General features: G+C 37.0%; 1 protein-coding gene and 1 long non-coding RNA gene across 2 annotated transcripts in view; one reads left to right on the top strand and one right to left on the bottom strand.

Annotated features, from left to right (window-relative positions):
- MACROD2 (mono-ADP ribosylhydrolase 2) overlaps nt 1-23,739 on the bottom strand; it is a 2,023,701-nt gene that overhangs the window by 970,556 nt on the left and 1,029,406 nt on the right. The window lies entirely within an intron of this gene.
- LOC122215830 lies at nt 12,191-23,270 on the top strand. Its single transcript, XR_006200564.1, has 3 exons — nt 12,191-12,263; nt 20,482-20,610; nt 23,101-23,270. It is a non-coding gene; the product is annotated as an uncharacterized LOC122215830 (long non-coding RNA).

Here is a 23,739-nt window from a genome sequence, read left to right as displayed (position 1 = left end):
TGGCTATTGTGTATAATGCTGCAGTAAATATAGAGATGCAGATATTCTTTTGAATTAGAATTTTCATATTCTTTGGGTAAATATCCAGTAGTGTAATTACGGCATCATATAGTAATTCTATTTTTAATTTTTTAAGGAGCCTCTATACTGTTTTCCACAGTGGCTGCCCCAGTTTGCATTCCCACTAACAGTGCACAAGAGTTCCTTTTTCTCCACATCCTCACCAATACTTGTTGTTTCTTGTGTTTCTGATTTTAGCCATTCTGACAGGTGTGAGGTGATATCTCATTGTGGTTTTTATTTACATTTCCCTGTTGATGAATGATGTTGAGCATCCTTTCATGTGTCTGTTGGCCATCTGTATGTCTTCTTAGGAAAAATGTCTGTTCATATCTTCTGCCCATCCCAAACTGCTCTTTTAGTCTTATATCTAATTATTCCCCTCTATGGATTCTCCTCTCACAACAGAGAGCCTGTTGTGCCAACTCTCCCCTAACACACCTGCATAAATGGAGCCAGTGGACAATGTAGACAGAAGACCAACTTTACAGCTAGACTAACCTGGGATCAAATTCCTGCTCTCTTTCTGACTGGTAGGTCAGATCAATTCAGCTGATCCCTGTTTAGCTCGGGTTCCTAATCTATGAAATATGAATAGCAATACTGACACTGCTGGATTATTAGAATATTAAGATAATATCTATAAAGTTTGTAAAAGTTAGGTCTCTGTTGCTTGAAAGTGACAGAAAACCAATCAGAAAAGGCTTAAACTAAAAGGAATCACATGATAAAGGGTCCACGAATAAATTCTACTCATACATAGCTGGATTCAGAGTTCAAATCATAGGCTTCCATTTCTGTCTCGCCCCACATTGTGTATGTTGACTTTTGTCATATTCCGTGTGCTAGTAAGATGTTATGGTAGACTGGATCACTAGTCTCAATTTCTTCCACTCCTGTTTCCAATAAAATAATATAGCTATGCCCTTGCAATGGTTTTGTGGTATTTGAAGTGTACTTTCTGCTCTCTTGACTTTGGGCTTAGCACTGTGACTTGCTCTGGCTAATGAATGCTACTGGACTTAATGGCAGCAGAGGCTAGTGCCAAAATGACTGGTCTTGCCTCATGAGCATCTGTCATTCACCAGCCTATCAGTCAGTAGCTGCTCATCCAAGGAAGGTGAGACACATGACAAGCAGATGTGAACCTAACCTGGAGTCCAGAGTCCAATCCAACCTAGCCCAAGCAAGTCACAGCCAACCTGTTGCCCATGATTGAGAAATAAATGCCTGTTTTTTCAATCCATTGAGTTTGGGGACAATTTATTTTGATGCAGTATTATGGCACCCATGATACACTGACAAAGATGCCAGCAACTCTAAGCCTCCGTGTACTCTAGGTTTGGAATCTAGCAATGAAGAGAGGACTAACTCCCCTACTTCTCAAAATTAGGTCTGGAGGGGCACCTGGGTGGCACAGTTGGTTAAGCATCTGACTCTTGATTTTGGTTCAGGTCATGATCTCACAGTTTGTGGGATCGAGCCCCGCTGTCAGCTCAGAGCCTATTTAGGATTCTCTCTCTCTTCCTCTCCCACTGACCCTCTCCCCTCTCAAAATAAATAAATTAACTTTAAAAAACAGGTCTACAGAATGAATCTCAGGGGATATTGCTGACCTGATTTCAGTCATGTACCTATTTCTGACCCGGTCACAGTTATAAGGAGGGAACACAGTTCTTTCACTGGTCAGGCCTGGTGATACATTCTCAGTAGGAAAGGGGGCTTTTCTCTGAGAGTGAGGTGAAGGGACACTGGAAAGCCAAAAAAGGAATTCATGCCCACCTAATATCACTATAAATACCTTTCTCCTCTTTTGTCTTTGAACAAACCCTTCTTTAACCCTGGAGTGCTGTGTGTGCTCCTTCTAGTTTCAAGTACATGGCAGGCACAGAAGCCATGTCCACTGGGGCTTGCAGGCAACGGCCTTGCAAGAGGTCATGGCCAAGGTGCAAAGCAAACCCATCCAGGAGCTCTTCATTCAAACTGCAATTGTGCTGCTGTTGAGGCTAGGACCGCTGAGCTCCCAAGGCAACTCTGGGGTAGAACAATGGCTGGCTGCAGCAGCTGTGCAGACAACTGGAGACCGGGAGTGGGGTGGAGGGGGGGCAGAAACAAGGCAGGTGGTGGCTTTTATCTTTTCCACGCCTGGCAGGGCCCATTACTGACTGGCTCAATATGACAGAGCTAGCTCTGTTTTCCTATTCAGAAGGGAGAAGAAAACTCAACGGGGTAAAGAGACTGCAGCACCAGCTGTATGAAATTAAAAAGGTTTGCTCCTTCCTACCAACTCCAAATGCTATTAGAACTACTGGATTGTTTACAGGGACTCTATGGCTTCCCAAGCACCCTATTATTTTCATGCTTGCCCCCCACCCAAATTATGTCAGAGGTGTTTTCTTTGTCCTAGGTAATTTACTTGAATGAGCTGTTTACTGTAGGTTGGGGTCTGGATGTTCATTTACTTACACTCTTTAAATTAAAACAAACAGCCATGAGTTTAAACCATTGTTCTTCAGTTTGGAGAAAGGGAGAAGTCTGAATGATTTCTACACAGGACTTCAGTGGTCTTACCTTTTTATTATTATTTTTGTTGTTGTTGCTGTTGTTGTCAAACTTTCACTGTTCTTGATGGTCTGCCATAGTTGACATTGCCCTTATTTAGTTCCCATCTCCCAATTAAAAATTAATGACAACGTATTTTGAAATTCAATCAAGTCATGTGGGTCTGTGGGTTCATGTGGGTAGTAAGTAAGAAAAACTCCAACTCAAAATGGCTCTAATAATAAAAGGAGTTTACTACTCACATAACTGAAATATACAAAGGTGGGATGGGCTGATGATACTGACCAAAAGACTACTTCTTTCCATCTTTTCTCCCTGCCTTATACTTTATATTTCATGCTATTATTGGTCTCTTTGGGGTTATAATATGCCTGCCAACAGCCTAAAGGGCTCTATGTTTCTTCATTCATAACCAGAGATAGAGCCCAGAGTCTGGCAGCGTCTCTGAAGTTCACTTGTTAAAAACACATGACCAACGCTAAGCAAAACACTACATCCAAGGCAATAGGGAATAATAATATGCTTAAACACATTAAGGCCTTCCCTTGAAGCTGAAGATGGTCAATTCAACACAGACCACATGGCTGACATGGACAGAGGTGGATTTCCCAAGCAAATTCCAAGAGATGTTACCACAAAGAAAGCTTCTTCTATGAAGGACTAAGTCATAAGAGAGTTGATGGCTCAAGTACATAATTCAGTAAATAACAGTGTCTGCGCCCTCCTTGAAGTTTACAGCCACACCTTTCCCAACTGCTTTGATGAGACCATGGGCAGTAAAAATAGGAAGAAGAACTTGGGGAAACAAAGAGCCCTGTGTTCATTGCCCATTGCTGAGCCTTACAAGTGTGAGCATACTATACACATTGATTAGATAATTGAAGAAAGGTTTACCTGTTGATATGGGAAAGTTATTATGGCTCTAAAACTACTAATTAAAAAGGCACAATTGACATTTAGTAAAGGAGATTTTCTGTCTCTGTCTCTCCCTCCCTCCCTCTCCCTCCTTCCCTCCTGTCACTCCCTCCCTCCCTCCCTCCTTCTACCTTTCTTCCTCCCATCACATTGGAAATCCATTGCAAGACTTCACAAACGCCAAAAACTACTAACCCCAAATGACACACTGTCTCAGATCAGAAAGTGGTGTCAACTCAAAGGTGGCAGAGGAATCAGAAGGTCTGTGGACAAGCCACACTCACTGCTCTGTCAATCCTCATAAGAGAATACAGGTGAAAGGGCCTGGCCTGAACATTAATCCATTTTGGATCTGTCTGCCACACAAGGAGCTAGTTGTCACTAGCATCAGGCAGCATTGCTTCTTTCTATCTTTATGTGTGGTAGCAGTAGACCACAGCACAGGTTGAGGACGTTGCTCCAAAATAAGTAAATTGAAGCCAGGTTTACTTGATGACTTGGGAGGAAACCCATAAGAGAAACAAACCTAAAAATAGGTATTTAAACTCATTGTACAATTAGGTGTGAACTTTTCCAGGGGCTCCTAAGATCAGCAAGACATTTTCAGACACAGCAGCGGAGTCACTGATGCCTATTAAAAAAATAACAACAACAACACCATAGGCTAATTTGCTTCCTAGTTTATTTATTTATTATTATTACTATTATTATTTCTATTTATGCTTTCCTTGTGTTATTAAGCTGAAAATATTTAAAAACAAAGCAATGGAAATACAGATAAGTAAATTAATGGATATTTCAAGGACTAATAGGAACAGATATGGTTTTAAGAAATACCCAAACAAAGCATAAATAGAAGGAATGTTCTGTCCCCAGATCTTATGTATATGTGAGTAGCATTATGCTAATCATTATTTAAGTTATTTGTTGTCATCTGGATGCATTTACCCGTAACCTTAAAATTAAATGACCTGCCCTGTACATTTGTTTTAAGAGCGTCTATTAGGGCTCTAATAACTTGGGCCCATAGTTCATTTTTCAAGTAAAGGATAATGTGAAATTATTTAGGCGCTTTCTCCTGCTGTGTGTTTCTGCTACAGAGGAAGAGATGAAGGTGGTTCAGCAGACATTTTAAGGAAGGTCTTAGAATAACTATCTAAATGGTCGCATGGTGCCCCTAAAATTTTTGACTGGTGCTGATTTTCTAAAAGTTTCTACTTAAAGTAAGGAAGATGGGTAATGCTAATTATTTAGTCCTACAAGTCTTACAAAGCTCACATGTCAAAAACATTTTTTTTATTCTTTTTCCTTTTGCCTTTGCCAGTTCTGGCTATCATTGTTGACATGCTCCTCAACAGTGTGGTGAATTTCTGTTTAGGAACATGTTTTTGGATTTACAAATGTTTGAACTCTCCAATTCTGGAATAAAATCAGCATGTGAGCCAGTTTTATAAAGCTGATGTTAAAAAAACAAACAAACAAACAAAGGAAACATAATATTGCCAATAAAACTGGAACTACACACTTTATATATTGGGGGGGAGAGAATAAAAGTACTTGCTTCTAAATCGAAATTCTGTTGGAAGCCAGAAGATAAATTTTCAGGAAACAACCTATAGCTAAGCTGAAACAATTTATTCAGTGCAAGAAAAATAGGGGGAGCAGGAAGAGATATCTGTGGCTCAAATGGTGGAAAAATTATTTCAAAACATGGTGGGAGGGAGTTTAGTTTATCTTCTGTCTTAAGAGCTTTCAGTTTCTTAAAATCAGTAAACAAGTGTGGCATGATTATAATAAAAACCCAAGAGGGATATATAGTGTCATGCTATACTTGTTCAAGGAAGGACAAAAAATGTTCTCTATAGAAATTTGGGGTCATAATTAATAATTCCTGTAATCAGACCTCTCTCATCTGAGTCCAGAATGGCAAGTGTGAGAAGACGCACACCTGGGGTGATGACGGTTTTTCTTCTCCCCTCCCCTCATTAGCGTGATAAGGTGATCAGAGGGGCCAGAAGGCACTGGAGGAACTTCTAGAATCCCATAGCAATCTTTAGGAAGGTTTTATAAATCTTCTGTAATGTGATGATGACAGATTTTGCCAAGAATCCTATACGTTTTGGGCTTCTTTGGGGAAGGATCAAATTAAGGGGCATATTTTTAAACTTGCTGTCTTGGTGGAGTGTCTGGAGACCCAGGATCAGCCTGACCTATGTCGTCCCCAGTGGCCCAGGTCAACACCCATAATGAATGGACCAGGATACAGGAAAGCGCAGTACAATTGCTGGACTTTTCCTGAGACAAAGTGCAAAATGCTATGCAACCAGCATTTGCAGCAAGGGACCAGCTGCCTCATATACAATCATGGTTTCATCACAGGCTAGTCTGATCAACCCTAGAGGTTCTCCCGTCTGCCTGAGTGGAGACAGCCAATTACACACCATGACTACATTTTCTGGCAGTCAGACTTCCAAGCTTTCCAACACCTCCACAAAACACAATAGGGAAAAGGAAGGGGAAAAAATCCATCCAGCTATGATATAAAATCTATAAACACTTTTAAAATATATATATAAATATAAATACAGATATCTTAATAAGGTGGAAATGAGCACAATTTATTAAATAAAAAAAGTGCTAAATAAATAAATGCTATCCACCCACTGAAGTACATTTAACGAAGCTGGAATCCCTGTGGTTTATGTGGACTTTCACTATTATATAAAGAGAGAAGTGGTCTTCCTTTTTAAACATCAAAAAACCATTAGCACTTACTTATTTCTACCTAATAATAGAATTATCTGCATGTACATCTGTCTTTCCCGCTAGAGAAATGCCAAGTTTAAAACACTATGTGTTTCAAAGTCCTAACCCCTAATACCTCAGAATGTGACCTTAGTTGGAGACAGAGGCTTACAGATGTAGTAAAAATGAGGTCATTAGGATTCGTCCTAGTCCAATATGATTGGTGTCCTTATAAAAAAATGACAAATGTGGACATAGACACAGACACATACCTAGAGAGAATGTCATGTGGAGATGGGGTACTGGAGTGAGGGATCTACAAGCCAAGTAACACGCAAGAATGGCAACAAACAACCAGAAACTAGGAAGAGGCAAGGGAAGATTTCCATACAAGTTCCATAAGGAACATGGCACTACAGACATCTGGATTTTGGATGTTTGGCCTCCAGGACTATGAGACAAAATTCAGTTGTTGTTATAAGCTGTGATGTTTGTGTAACTTTGTTACGACGGCCCTAGGAAATGGATACACACTCCTGAGATGTTCTCCCTTCATAAGAAGTAAAAACTATAATTTAATAGCCACTTACAGTAACAAAATACTTCACTGGATTCTCTGCTCCTCCCCACACTTACCCAGTAGATTTTATTTCCATCAGATCTGTTCAATTTAGCTGCAGGAAAGTCTTCAGCCCCCAACACTGATCCTGTGCAAACAATGTAGTGGCAACTGTTGTCCTTATCCTGGCTTTAAAATGTTTTCATGCTATTTATCACCAACATGACATTTCCTTATTTTTTCTCTACCCCACTAGACCATAAGCCCTATGGGGACAGGGAGATTTATTTTTCTCTTTTGCTCACTGTTGGATTCCAAGTGCCTGTCACAGGGTCTGGCACATGACAGTTCCATAAATGCTTGTTGTGTGGGCTGACTAAACTGATATCTATGTGGGGCACCGTGATAGGATCCACTTTAGGTAGAGAGGGAAGCAAGGTAGAGAAACTCTGTTCTCCAGGGAGGGGTGAGCTGGTTGTTACCCTGCAATAATTACACACATTCCCCTTTATCATAACTCAAAACAGGGAGCCCGGGTGGCTCAGTCGGTTGAGCATCAGTCTTCAGCTCAGGTCATGATCTCACGGCTCAAGAGTTCGAGCCCTGCGTCAGGCTCTGTGCTGACAGCTTAGAGCCTGGAGCCTGCTGCAGATTCTGTGTCTCCCTCTCTCTCTCTGCCCCTCCCCTGCTCATGCTCTGTCTCTGTCTCTCAAAAATAAACATTAAAAAAATAAAATAAAAATAATAACTCAAATCCTCACAGTTCTTTCCTCTTTGGATTAAAGGAAATGCACTGGTCTGGGCATCAAGTAACTGGTTTTAAACCACAGCTTTTCTAACTTGGCCAAGTTAAGAGAAACCTGGCGACAAAAACCTAACAGTTAATGGCACTGTCAGAAGGAAGTGAAAGGAACAACACAGTGGCTAAGCGAGTGTGGGTTTTAGCTAAGACAGAGTTGTGGTTCTTTCACTTATTAGCTATGAAGCATTAGTCACAGCCTTGTTGAGTTTCAATCTCTAACTTATCTGAAAAAGGGGGTCTGGGCAGGAAGTAAAGCATTAAAACTCCTCCTGTTCTACAAAATTGCGACAGGAATTTTGCTGATTGAAGGACAAAGTTCAAGTGGAGATCGAAAAGTGAGTCATGCTATATTTCATTGTTTCTAAGTGAGTCATGCTATGTTTCATTGTTTCTAAGACACACTCTAAAAACAACAATGTAACATCATTTTGAATTTCTATAAAACTCTAAGGAGTCTTACCATTGGTCAGTGAAATATGTTAAAAAACAAACATTTTATTGTAACTGAATACATAACAGCATAATAGCACCTTAATGTATCAATTTTTTCACAGAGACCAAGCCTGTTCACTTGCAGGTAAATCTGACAGGTAGGTAGGTTGACACCCTTATCAATCCTACACTTCTAGTGAGCTTTCTTGTACTGCTGAGGACAGACAGCAAAACCCACCAGTTTCTATACTTCTTTGGAGTGAGGATTCTGAATGCAAATTGGGTTTCTCCAATTGGATTTGCCTGCACATGCTCTGGGAAGGAGGAAGGGAGCTCTTGGTTTTGACAGGCAAGCCTCATCCCAGAGTTATCTGGGTTTCTTGAAACATCATTCTGAGAATAGCTTTTTGCTTGGGAGCATTAATAGGCAGTTGTTGTGATGGTGGTGGTAGAAATCTCCTGATCCTCTACTGTCTCGAGCATGTGAAGGAGGTGAGCTCTTCTGGTGGCCTAGTTCCTATGCATTGTTCTGGAACTCATTCTGGGAGGCCCAGGGGAGAACCTCATCTCCCTGCCCCTTTTTGCTAGATCATAAGCACCCAATTGCCTATCTTTCACCCTCCTTACTTAAAATACCTGAAATATCACTATCTGAAATAAGCAAGCCCCTTTTGATATGATGAAATTTCAACAAATTTTGCATAGTTTATTTACTCTTAAATCAGTCTCTACAGCACACTTTCCTGAATATTTTTCAAACTATTTCTATTTTTAAAAACGGTTTATTTCTGGAGCACCTGGGTGGCTCAGTTGGTTAAGTGTTGGACTTTGGCTCAGGTCCTGACCTTGCAGTTGGTGAATTTGAGCCACACATTGGGCTCTATGCTGACAGTTCAGAGCCTGGAGCCTGCTTCAGATTCTGTGTCTCCCTCTCTCACCACCCCTCCCCAGCTCATGCTCTCTCTCTCTCTCTCTCTCTCTGTCTCTCTCTCTCTCTCAAAAGTAAATAAACATTATTATTTTTTTTAAATACAGTTTATTTCTTTTCAGAGAGAGAGAGAGAGAGTACCCATGCATGTGAGCAGGGGAGGGGCAAAAAGAGGGGTGGTGGAGAGAATCCCAAGTAGGCTCTGTGCTGTCACACATGAAACTTGATCCCATGACCAATCTTGAGATCATGACCTGAGCCAAAACCAAGAGCCAGGTGCTTAACTTTAATGAGCCATGCAAGTGCACCAAAAGTAAATATTTCAGTCCTGCTTTGTTTTCCTTCTGTTCATTGCACTTTGACTAATATTTCTTTTAGTTTAAGAATCCATTCATTTTCCTCAAACTAGAACCCTTTTCAACCATTCATTCATATCCATTGATATTTCCACGTCATACTTCTCTTTATTCATCATCCTATTTCCTCATTTTCCCTCACATTCTCACATATGTGCGGGATGGACCTGGCATTCTGGCACTTTGCGTCTTGGAACTCCACTCCTACAAGAGGATTAGGCTCTCACGTCAGGTTCTGCATCTCAACCCCTCAGCCCCTGAACAGCTTCTGCTCCCCAGCTGCCTAATTCATCTTCACAGTCCCACATATTATAGATTATTTGCAACTTCATATGGAAGGTGTTTTCTGTTCCATATTTAACATTTAGAGGACCTCATTTAAGTGGTTGATATTCCTCACTAATTACCCAAATAAGACAAGGGATAAATTAAGGAGTGACTCAACGGTCAGATACAAACATTTCCCTAGATGTCAGAGAGCAGGTGTGCATACTTGTAAAAAAAAAAGATAGAAAAATCTAGATAGGTAGGTAGGTAGGTAGATAGACAGACAGACAGACAGACAGATAGTTTCTGTTTCTAGTTTTGTTTGCAACTGAAACCTGATCAATACAGTAGGGTCCACTAGCTGAAATTCCAAGTTGTATTTCTTGTACTAACCTCCCTCATAATGCATTATTATTATTTCTAGCCTCTTTAAAGTTGAATGGAGTAGAATTTCATGACAAGGCAATCAGAGCAGAAAATTTTCCTAGTTTTTTTAATGATTTTCCCCTAATCCTCTAAAGGGGTCTTACTTCTTACCCACATCTACTTTGGCAGCACTTTTTTTCAGTTTATTTATTTATCTTGACAGAGAGAGAGAGAGAGAGAGAGAGAGAGGGAATGAGTGGAGGAGGGGCAGAGAGAGGGAAAGAGAGAATCCCAAGCTGACTCCACCCCAATAGCATGGAACCAGACTCAGGGCTCCATCCCACAAACCTTAAGATCAAGACCTGAGCCAAAATCAAGATTAGGACACTTAACCAACTGAGCCACCCAGGCACCCCATTTTGACAACATGTTTTAAAGCAACTGGCTTTTATCAAAATTTTGCAGTATCTTAGATTTTTTCATAGAAACAACTGTCTTCTTGTCCACATAATGTTACATCAATTGGCATAAACAGGTTTGAGGGAAAACTGACTCTTAATAATTGAACATTGTCATTGGTAGAAGCAAAGTACTCAGCCTTTCTAAAGAGTAGCCAGCCAGCCCAAGAGCAACATGCTGTAATCATAACACAGACACTGTACAGAGAGAATAGAAGGCAGGAGATGATAATTTCTCCTGTTAGGAGATGATAATTTCCAAAACTTCCATCGAACCAATCTCACAGTTTGTTTTGTTTTGTTTTTGTTTATTTGTGTCTTTAAAAAGAGATGAAAATATTTTTTTTTATAAAGCACCTAGTACTATGCCCAGAATAACCATAGGCACTGAATGAATACAACCTCTGTGTTTATGGAAGTGAAGAATTTATGCTAGCGATGATATGTAAGCTCTCTCTATCATAAAAGGTTGTAGTAATTGCATGATTCCAAGTTATTTGATTATTCTAATCAAGTCACAAGAGGCAAAATGAAGCCCTTTAAATCAAATATTATTCAGGGAAGGCCAACATATTATACAATTATCAAACAAAACACTGTACCTCAAATTGGTCCAATAAAGAATTAGCCAGTTACCAGAACAACCCTTAAGGAATGAAACTGTGGTTGATAGTGTGGCTTGACTGAAACAGAGCACAAATTCTGGGCATCTCTGGGGGCTGGGATGGTTCCATAATACAAGAGCTACAAAAGTCTATGAGTAAATTCTAGCCAAAGCTGGGAAAGTACCTAAAGATAGAGGAACTACAGGGTAGGGGATAAAGGAGACAAAGTTCCACTATTGCATCAAAGCAAGCTATAAGCCATGTGAGTGCCACTTTAATGCTAACTAAAGTTTACTCTTTGAAAATTAAAATGTGTGGTATGTGTGAGAGTGCTCCAACAAGAATATTCAATTAAGTAGAACATACCATTCCTTTGCCGTGTGAGATAAGGTGGAGTTTACTGTTCTTACACTCACAAACTCCCACTTGAACAAGTCTGTACACAAGACACTTGGAAGTTCCCAGGAAACAAACAGACGCCTTGGGCTTCTGCAGGTGAATTTAATCATTACCATATTATTACAATGATGAAAGACATGCTAAATTTTGTATTCCTTAAAGCCAACCACGGTTATAGGAAATTCCTGTCTCTTCTTTTCTGTCAGTAAAACATCTGCCATAAGATACTGAAGGGTTTGCTTTTGACAGACGCTTTTCCAACAATTGTTTTTATGCTTGAAGGTTGCTATTTTATTTAGCAAAACAGCCAGGAGGTCTTTGGAGCTTCCCATCTCATTAGTTAAACCGATACTTCATTACATCATTCATATCTAGATTTTTATCACAAATGAATACATTGTTCTTCCATCCATCCATGTTCAAAGAGTGATCCTTAACTCCATACTCTTCACAATATTATAACTTTGGGGGAGACCGCCTAAAGGGAAGTTCTGAAGATATGTAGGGATCAAGCACTCCTCCCAAGTCTACAAAGTTGTATATACCAGAGTGAATGCTGATAAGGTTATTCAGAAAAATGGAGTATTGGGACCTTTACTGCCTCTGTTGGTGAATAAAACACATTTAATAGTAAGTAGTTTGAATAATAATCCACTCAGAATTCCCAGAGAAAACAGGTTCCATTTATCACAACCAAAGGGCTCTAGAATTGATGACAATTTATTCACTTATGTGCCTTCTCTCTGGCTGCACCATAGTCCCAAGGGGGAAAACAAGTGGCTGTCGCTGTTACTTAATTTGAAGCTAAAGTAAGATTGTCTTCAGTGGCAAAAGAAATAAAATACTATGTGGATAAATGTGTGTGTGTGTGTGTGTGTGTGTGTGTGTGTGTGTGTGTAGATAAAAAAGATAGCTAACTAGCTGATAGCATAACCCATGTAGAAGAACTAACTCTGCTTAGTTAAGTGTAAGTAAAGATATGCTTAAAAAGGATGTGGAAACTGTTAATTAATAAGAGATCCCTTGTCATTCTCACACTTCCATGACAGTACTTCCTTTAGAAGTTGACTGTGAGGTTGTTTTATGACTTGTTTTTGCTTCTTGTTACTAGGTTAAAGTGTATCCCAGATAGATGAGACATAGTATTTATAAATTACAAAAAAGCTGGGGGGGGGGCTCATTACTTCCCAATTATTTCCTGTGTCCTCAAGAAAAACGTCCGCAAAGCCTCTATCCTCTGAAATTCTACAGTACCAATTGTTCCTACTATATTAGATTTGCTTAATAACTAATGACTTGTTTTCTTCTCCCAGAGCGGGGGCTGCTTTACAACAGAAAACATTTTTGTTCATCTTAGTAACCCTAGTAACTCACACAGGGCATTGGGCCTAGAAGGCTCTTAGTAAATACTATTGTATGAGAGAAAAAATAAATAAATAAATAAATAAATGCGTGTAGTATTTAGTATTATTCCATATCTTTTTATACAAATTGTGTGTCCTATTTCCCCTGAGTATGTTGGAAGGCTGAGGTTCACAGGTCCATACCATAAATAGCCCTCAGAAAGCATTTTTATTTGCCCCATGGTGATAGCAATAGAGTGTGTGTTAGTTTATAACTAGATTGTTTTTTTTAAATTGGAAGATTTCATGGGTTTTGTTGTGTTTTGTTTTTTTGTTTTTTGTTTGTTGTTGTTGTTGTTGTTGTTGTTTTGTTTAGGAGAGAGATATTTCAAGTTTCTTTTGAAAAATAAAGCAGCAGTATGTCGAAATTCCTGCAGGGCTACAATCAGCTGAAACTGAGTGGAGCCTGTACTGTTCAAAAAATTCCAGTTTAATACCACTCCCTAATGTCTTCAGGGCAATAAGGCAAATGATCAGGCTCCATTTATAATGGCATACCCTTTCTTGTTTTTCTTACACCATTACCACTTTGCTCTTTTAGGTTATGTCACTGGTCCCTGTAGGCATTGGAGTTTGCACCACATTAAACCTAGACATATATATATATATATTTTTTTTCCTCCATATTGTGTCTATTAGGCTGTATATGCACAAGAAAATGAGTAAATATTGGTTGATAATGATCATTGATCATAATAATATGAAAAACAACCTGTAAGGTAACATTTCCTAGATATGATCATCACCTTCAAAAAATAAGTCCCACTAGAAAACTCAAATTTTAGATTTTTAAACTTCTCTTTTCAAATTAATTTAGTCAAACTGAAAATAGGCAAAGCATGTTGCATTTTACTACAAGCCAATGAGAAATAAATTAAAATAAATTTAAATAAATGTTAAAACATGATTAAACATGTTGCATTGAACTCTAGATTTGACCATTTGTCCCTAAACATTTCAGAGGAAACCTGGATAAAAGTCCTCTCAGGCCAACAGAAGACAACAAATATGAAAGAGCAGAGTATTGAGCTACTTTCTTCTCTTATCCCTCAGACAGTGGCTCTTAAAATGGAGAAAAATTGAAGGCCCAGATACAGAGTCCCTGAGTAATTGAGTGTTGAGTGAACTGCCCTTAGTCAAAAGCACTTTTAGAGGTGATCTGGTAGTTTATCAAATGAACATTTACTCACTGACAGCTGTAGTACTCAGAGTGTTCTGGGTCCTTCTTTTTCCCAAACACCCATTTTCTATTGTTGTTGTGGATTTTTCCTGGCTATCAATCTAATCCTGTCTGTCCAGACCCCACCATTATTCCCCAGATGATAGGTGTAGAGGATTTTGTAATGTACAGCATTTACCAGACTTTTCACATATTCTCATTCTGCAATAATTTTTGCTAGGGTCTGATGAAGGGAATATTGTGGTTTCATACAGTGGACACAAAGTTTGGGATCATTTTGCCATATACAATTTGTAATCAAAATACAGCCTAAAACAAAAATATTTTTATGAATTATCTATTTTGAAATTATTAAAGTATTATAAGCATGTAGAAAAGCATAGAGAATAATTTATATTTTCAATCAATGTTAAATTTTAATATTTTGTTTGCCATATTGGCTTTGGAAATATTGAAATATAACACACATACAACAAAGTAGACAAATCTTAAGTTTTGTGACTAAGTGAACTTCTACAATATCCTGTATCACCCTCCTAGTACAAATTATAAAGCATCACCAAAATTCCAGAAGCTTTATACCTAGTCCCAATAATTTATAATAGATCTTAATATTTGGAAGTATAAGTCCAACAAATTTGTTCCTTTTAAGACTGCCTTTGCAACTCTAGGCCCCTATATTTAATTATATATAGGTAGATGATATAGATATAAATATAGATATAGATGATAAGATATAGATAGCTATAGACATAGATAGCTATAGCTATAGATAGATCTTAAAACCAACCTGCTATATTACACACACATACACAAAGTTAGTTGCTGAAAATTTTTATTTATTACACTTAATCTAAAGATCAGCTATAATAGAATCAATGTCTTATTTTTGGTCTTTTAATCAATGAACATGGCACATCTCTCCATTGATTTATGACTTAATTTTTTTCTCTAAGAAATGTTTTGAAATTTCTATGTAGAGGTCTTGTATATATTTTGTTGGATTCCTAGGAATCTACCTATTCCTAAAAAGTTGATTTTTCTTTATATTTTTTGTTGGCCTGATTTTTGGGCTAGTGTTTTAGTTTTATTTTATTCTTTGACAAATGATAACTATATGTATTTAAGGTGTACTATGTGATTATTTTATATACCTATATGCTGTGAAATGATTACCACAATCAAATTAATTAACATTATATATCACCTCACATAGTTACCATTTGTGTGTGTGCTGAGAGCACTTAAAATTCACTCTTAGCAAACTTCAAGTGTCCATTATAGCAGTGTTGACTATAATCACTACACTTGTATCATATCCCCAGAACTTATAAGTTTGGACCCTTTCACTAATATTTCCCCAATTTCTCCAACCCCATTCCCTGGCAACTACTATTCTACTTTCTGCTTCTATAAGTTTGACTTGTTTAGATTTCACATATGAGGTCAAACAGTATTTCTTTCTCTCTGATTTATTTCATTTAATATAGTTTTCTCCAGGTTAAACCATGTTGTCGCAAATGGCAAGATTTTCTACTTTTTACGGCTGAATAAGATTCCATTATAGATAGATAGATAGATAGATAGATAGAGGTGTACAATTTCTTTACCATTCATCCACTGATGGAAACTTGGGTTGTCTCCACATCTTGGCTATTGTAAGAATGCTACAATGAACATGGGGGTGCAAATATTTCTATGAAATACTGATTTCACTTCCTCTGGATATATACTCAGAAGCTGAATTGCTGGATCATATATCAGTACTATCATTAGTTTTTTTTAGGAATTCTATACTGTTTCTATGATGGCTATATTAATTTACATCCCACACAGTGTATAAGTAAAGATATCTAGTACAATAAAGATACCTACGTGTTTTCTTTGTGGGAAGGCTTCAAATAATAGTTTAAATTTCTTTTAAAAATTATGAGTATTGGGGCGCCTGGGTGGCGCAGTCGGTTAAACGTCCAACTTCAGCCAGGTCACGATCTCGCGGTCCGTGAGTTTGAGCCCCGCGTCAGGCTCTGGGCTGATGGCTCGGAGCCTGGAGCCTGTTTCTGATTCTGTGTCTCCCTCTCTCTCTGCCCCTCCCCCGTTCATGCTCTGTCTCTCTCTGTCCCAAAAATAAATAAAAAAAAATAAAATAAAATAAAATAAAAAATAAAATAAAATAAAATAAAATAAAAATTATGAGTATTTATATACTTTAAGTCAAAGGAATTTGTGAAGTTAAAATATGTTCAAACATATTAGCATAAAGTTATCCATATATCTTTTTTTTTGTTAAAAATTTTTTCTAAGATTGGTCATGAATGCTGATATTGGTAGAGTGTGCTTTCTTGCTCACTCACTTTCTGCATCAATTACATTAGAGTTTAGCAATCTTATTAATCTTTTAAAGAACTAGTCCTTGTTTCAAAGCTCTCTATAATGTCTTTGTTTTTTTATTGCATCAATTTCTTTTATTATCTTTATTACCTTTCTTGTACTTTTGCTTCTTGAGCTAAATACTTAGATCAAGGACTTTCAGCTTTCCCTACTTTCTCACACATGCCGTTCAGGGTATATAAATTTCCCCCTCAGCAGTTGGTTAGCTGCATCTCACAAGGTTTGATATGAGCATTTTAATTGTCATTCATTTCAAAATATTTTCTAATGTCCGTTATGATATTTTAATTCCATAATTATTTAGGTCATTTTTAATTTCTAACTATTTAGGTATTTTTTAATTAAACACATTTTGTTATTAATATTTAGCTTAATTCCAGAGAATATACTCTCTATGAGTTTTCAAAGTCTTACATCCATATGAATTTAACCCTTTGAAATTTAATGAGCTTGACATGACTATTTTAGACATGACACTCTCTTTTTTTCAATTACTCTATCTTTTGTCTAACTTCTTTTCCATTAAATTGTCTTTTAAAATACTTTAGTACCTCTTATAACTTAGCAAATAATTAATCTCTTAAGTTTTATTTGTAAACATGAATCTATAAGATGGGTAAAATCCAAATAAAAATGATAGCTAGTATTTCATATTTTATCTCTCAAATTATTCTACAACTTAACACTGATTTGTCAAATGTGTTTTGTGTGTACAGTTGACAATTAAGGGTCCATATACAGTATACATTGAAAAGAAAATAAATATTGATATGAAGTCTTAATATTTATTAAGTATTTGGTTCATAATCAGAATTCTCATTTAAAAAAAACCACAAGTCTGAATCAAAAAGAAATAGTGTTTGGATTACTATTTAGATTCATTGCCTAGAAAGGTTATAATTCTACAGTGGTAAAATAATTGTCAATGGCATTTTTCCACCAAGTTCAGATTATGAGAACCACCCTAGGTAGGATCATGGGAGATACCAATGGGCTTTTTCTTCTCTGCTCCTCCATATCCATTTCCATACTTCTCTGCCCTGCTTTTTGACTAGAAAGAAGTAGGAAGTTGACCCCTATCTACTGTTTCAACTGGCACCCTTACCATCTGGCTTCCAGTTAGGTAAATGCAATGAGAGACCGTAGTAGAATAGGTAGTGGGAAGAGGGGTGAAGAACGTTTTTTGATTTTTGTTTTTTGTTTTTTTTTTTCTCCCCTAACCTACTCTTTCTTCCCTGAGCATGATTTTGACAATGGTTACAACCCCCAAAGGTGAAAACTCCTGTCTGGTATCCCTTCTTCTACTTGCAAAGATCGTAAAACATTTAATTTGTTTTTTTATTCATTCAATTGAGTGTCAACTATGTTTAGTTAGTATGCTAAACCCTAAGAAAAAAATTACATGCATATATGCCGATATACATAGTATATGCATGTGTACATACATGTGCATATATGTATTTGTGTATGCATTTATATGTGTATGAGTATATATATTCCCCTATTTAATTCCTAAAACATTTCTTGGATGGCTTCCCACTATCAGTAGTGAAGATAATCATACCTGATGCCTACTTGAAGATTCAACAAGGATGTATTATTTTTTGAAAATTTATATGCAATTAAACTTTGAAGGCTAAATCATATTTTAATCATGTTGAAAGCCAACTTAAAAAAAAAAAAAAAACTTCTTAAGTGAATTCTGGATCCCTTGATAAAGCAAATAATTCTTTCATAAAGATTAATTCCATCCTAATTTATCTGTTTTCAAAGTTAAAATTTGTGTATTCAGCTTTTCTTTTAGATTTTAAAGTTCAACCTATACAAATAATATATCTTACTAAGCCTTCATTTAAGCTGTCAGTTAAGGAAATAAGTCTTCAATTGTCTGCAGACTAGAACATTTAGTTGTTGTTTTACAGGTGACTTATATTGCTTCATATTTTTTTTTCTTGTTAAATATCAAAACATTTATTTTGTATTATCTGGGTAGCATGACAGCAAATCTGTGAAGGTTAGGCACAATGCGAACATGAATTAATTTTAATTTATAATTTTACTATCTCCAACTAGATAGGTGGCAAAATGTTTTTGTGAGACAGGATTTTCTGATCAGTATCACAAACTATAAGGACACATGGAAAATTAAAGCTTATTTATTGCACACAAGCCATATGCTCTCATAGTTGAATATTCACTGGTTGTGATTAAAAGTTTACCCCAAAAGTTTACCCAAAGGGGCATACTTCTATAAAACTGGTGGGTCATTGACCTAAATATGGTAGTAAAGTTCCCTCTCTCATACATTTTTTTTTTAAGCTACCATAGCAGATAACATCTGGTTGCATGTAATCTAAATTCATCTGAAATCCCAATGTAAACAAGTTCACCAATAGCAAGGGGCAGTTAAACATTCCACTGGCTTTAGATAATTGAAACCATCTCCAAAAAAATTACCTTCAATTACTGGACTCCAAGAAAGAAGCAGACAGCTCTGGCAAAGTACCAGAAAGAGCCGGTGGGGGTGTGGGGACAGGGGGAGGGTTGAGAGAAAGAAAGAGAAAGAGAACACAAAGTCTATTTTCCAGAATACAATGGAAGATCATTAAATATTCTACTGTATTTATAAGATAGGATGGTTAATGTCATGCCCACCCAAAAGATATTTTTAGTGGGAACACAGGATTAGAGCCTAGAAAGCTATTGTCATTTGCTTTTATTTCAGATTCTTGCTTTCAAGCAGTAATATTTCTAAAACATCAGAGGCAGAAGGGTCTTTTTTTAATCTGATTTTCAAAAAAAAAAATTGAAGAAACTTCACAATTTCCAAGTTTTTAACATTTTAAAAAAATTTCTTGTAGCTTTCAGGCATGCAAGTGAACCATTACTTGTACATATTTAAGTATATAAATTTGGCTTTTAGAATTATAAACTAGATGCATGCCTAAAAACTTACAATTCTCTGGTTTATGGCATATGTTGCATTAAGGGTATTTATTATAGCCTTCTTTTGAAATGGTTATCAAATCATTTTATCCTTTTAGTCTTTTCTATAACATCTAATCTCTGAGAATAGTGGGACAAGATTTGCTCAAATTCTCCTACATCTTAAAGGCTACACGGAGTCAGGGAAAATGTATAATATTACGTTAGATTAATATACTGTGACAATCAACTTGTCAATCTCTATGTCAACCTACTGCATTAGTGTTTTATCAATAATAATAATAATAAGGTTTTGATGGTAACCTGACCCATCTGCAAATAATAAAAATAAAATAATAATAATGATTTTTTGTGCTAGACAATGAAGTCAGCAGACTTCTAGTTGAAATGTCAGGACAATATGCATTTTAACCAGCTTCTAGACAGATACATTACAACACTTAAATTCTAGAAATAGAGACACCACTGTGTTTTATTTACTTTGTGAGCAAGATCATTAGACCAGTTCTGAAACAATGCTGCAAGCTTGCTATGAAGAATATTGCAGATGGGAAATCCATGTTTTAATAAAAGATTTCACTTCAGAAAAGTGATCCCAAAGCCACTTATCCAGAAAGAGAAATACATTATTTTCTCTACCGGGTGGCCTCAAATAAGTTCTAGATATAAAACAACAAGAAGAAACCAAACAAAAAGAAGCATTGACAGCCATATTAACACAGTTCTTACCATAATCTGTGAGTATGTGATATATGCATGTGTTAACTTGTCTGTATCTCCCTCTGCCCTGACCTAGAATGGCAGAGATCATGAATGCTTTGTGCATAGGAGTACATTTTGTATCAACTAAAACACTTAATAGCTTAGTAGGAACTCAGTAAATGTCTTATATATGAATGGATGAATGAGTGAATGGTCACAGTAACCATTTTGATCCAAATAGTCCCAATTTCTTTTATTCACTATGTATTTGTAGATTTGAAGCATTAATTAAAGTAGTGCAAATAGAATAACTGAGTCCCAATCCAGTCCATGCCCAAACAAGTCCAGACTCCATTCCACTGCCAACAAAAATATTTCACCTTACCTTGCCTTTATCCTTTACAGGTCTGTCTACCCTGCAAAAGTCAGCTCTATTTTCAAAAAGAACTTGATTTTCGGTCTGAATAATCCCTTTCTGAAGTGGGCAATGAACAAGTAATAGATTAATAAATTAAACTGAAGACTGAAAATAAGGTAACTTGGTCCTAATCCTAGTCCTGTCTTTTCAGCTGAGAGGCATTAGGAACATTACATCTTTTTAAGCACCACGTTGCTCCTTTGAAAAGTACACAAGCTTAATTCCTAAGGTCTATCTTTAAAGGATGTTTGACAAAAATTCAGGCTTAAATATATTCATTGTGGAGGTTGAGAATTTTCCTTACAGTAACATTTAGTTAGAGTCTACCCAAGAACTGGCTATTTGTTTTTGATGTGTAGGCAGTTTGTTTGTTTGTTTGTTTGTTTTTTTAAATGATGAATGGCATCAGTGATGGTATATGTAGTATCAGTGATGGCATCAGTGATGCCCAGGGTAAGAGACTCCCGTCCATGTACAGCCAGTGAGCAGACATCTGAGGGGAGGGGTGAATAAAACTTTTTTACTTGTTTGTACTGATACCGTTCAAGGTTTGAGATGGATTGGGGAAAGCAGAAGGCATCTGAAATCATTTCCCTTGTTTGGGAGGTGATCAAAAGCAGCAGCAGGCCCAGTCAGCTGTGTACAAGACAAGGAGACACTTTACTATGAACTGCAGAATTTCATAGTGAAACTAAATAAATATGGGGAAAAGGCTAGTCTCACAGAAAGATACAGAATTCTCCCTTGTCTTGATCTCTCTCTTCCTGGCTCTAAAGACTTGGCTACTTTTTAAAACATGTTCATTTACTCAGCTTGTACTTCTATGAACAGTTAGAACATTCTTTTGAGTGCCCCATCAAGAATCTTGAGCAATCTCAAAGACAGATATGTTTCTATGCTCACTTATCCCCCCACCCCCATGATTTAGGGGATCCCAGAGCAAAGCATATGAGTACTGTCAATACCTTTCATTGAGCTGCTCCCCTCTGGGTCCATCTGAAGGCTGCTAATTAGAGTTCTGGACTATTGAAGTTAACTCTACATATTAAGGTTAAGGAACACTGTTTTCACTTCTTTTGGTCCTTGCTGAAACAAGGGCCTTTTCAGGGTTTTTTTAAGCAAAGGTCCCAGGTCCAGGTAGAGTTGACCCTTTGTCTCCAAAGGTATCTGAATAAAGCAGGCTGGCAAATCTGCCACTTCCAAAATAACCATTCTCAGCTTCTTAACTCAAAGTGTGTCCCTCCTTCTGTAGCACTATTCAAGCTGCATCCTTCCCAAAGTTCTAAATTCACATTTAAAAAAAATCTGTTATCTAGCTCCCACCTATTAACGCTCAGACTGATCATGTTTCCAAAACTCTTTCACTGACACAGGGAAAATGGCCCGTTTCTGAAGCTGGGGATTTATGGTTTCAAGTGAAATCCCAGACCAACTGATGGGTCCCAGGGAAACGATCAGTTTAACTTTCTGTCTCACCTAACCCATCAGCTATGTATCAAAACTGACCCAACCAGAGAATCATTTTAAATCACTGATTTTGGGTTATAGCCAGGACTACAGATCATTAAGATCTCCAGAGAATATCATTCCTTTTAACGTTAATCAGATCCAAGTCAACATTGAAATGAGTTTCCTTCACCCAGGGTATTTCTCTATTCTTAAAACATTATCAGGTCGGTCCACTGATTATTCCATTATATGCCATTTTTATATACCATTCCTTCATCCAGAAGAGCAATATATAAAATAACTGGGATTTTTACAAAAAGACTAAATTCTATATGTTACTATAAGATGACTATTTTTTAAGTTATGTAATTAACACACACACACACACACACTTATACACATATATACACTACTTTGCAAATACTAAGTAGTCACAGAATGCTTACTGATGAATTCACCTGTATAAGCATTGCTTTTATTTTAATAAATACAATCTTATCTGTTCCTTCTAGACTTTATTATTTTCTACAAATACATATTCCCATGCGAAAACCACAGAATTATTTGTAATAATTTAAATATTAAAGAGTACTTTTAAATGTCCTGAAGAATCCTTGACACAGATGTTTTAAATGAAATTTAAAAAATAAAACTCACATATGATCTCCTGTATTTCATCAGCTCCCTACTAAAGGAGGCTATGTTTGAAAATGAGCTTTGTTAGTTAGTTTTCAAGCCAGCATTAATGTTGGATTTGTGGCCTTTAAAAGTGAGCTCCCGAGAAAATGCGCAGTGAAATCCCAGGTGTAGATACTGACGGACCACACAGATATACCAAATCTGTAGTTTTTAGTCTGCAGTGAAATAGATGATATCTTCAAACACAAGCATTACATGAAGCATCAATGTCACTTGAAGACAGATTCCTCCAAGAGCTTCTGAAGAAACCCTTCTTTTTTGGGGGTTTCACAAACACAATCAGTAAGAGAATTAAGTTCATCAAGAGAATTTAAACCCCATTTTGGGCAAGACTTTGGCTGCCTTGCCCTCATTACCATAAACTGAGGGGGCCGAGTATGCTTGATATTTGTAAAGTCTAACTTTTGGAAAATACTCATTGAGACTCTCCACATTAACCCAGATCTTTCCACTTCCAGGCACGGAAGTCACAGGACCCACTTCCCAAAAACAAGTGGAGGAGTTAACTTTCCACCTGTCCTGGCTGCAGAGCTTCACTCTGAAGAATTCCTATTTCCTGAATTCAGACCAGCAATGATTGCTTCAGAAACTTCTGCTCATGAGATGTTACCATATATCTGACCATGAATGCATCCTATTAAAAACATTTTGAATATTTATATAACTTGTGATCTCATGGAGACTCAAGCACATATCTGCATATAATATATATTCAACACATATTTGCCTAGTGAAACCAGAAAAATCATGAAAAAACTTCTAAATGTGTTTACAGAGTAAACTGAATCCAACAACACATACAACACATTCCACAGCATCATCTCCTTTGGAAATAGCCATTTCAGAGGCTTGAAAACATTCAAGCTTTCTCTGATCAACCTATGTTTTGAAATGCCTTCAGATCTTGTTAACTTATTCTTCAAAACCTCTGGAATAGTGATTTTAAAAATTGCACATTGAAGATCCATTTGATGTTTCAGAACAGTCTGAAAGAATTCAGAGCCAAGTCTAGTGCCAGGACGTATGTGAACAAGTTGTTTAATAATAATGACAGTAACATCAGCAATACTAATACTGGGTAACATATATGAATGGTC

This window comes from Panthera leo, chromosome A3, assembly GCF_018350215.1.
Source record: "Panthera leo isolate Ple1 chromosome A3, P.leo_Ple1_pat1.1, whole genome shotgun sequence".
Taxonomy (NCBI): Eukaryota; Metazoa; Chordata; class Mammalia; order Carnivora; family Felidae; genus Panthera; species Panthera leo.
The sequence above is the reverse complement of the archived record's forward strand: the minus strand, read 5'-3'. Positions and strand labels throughout refer to the sequence as shown.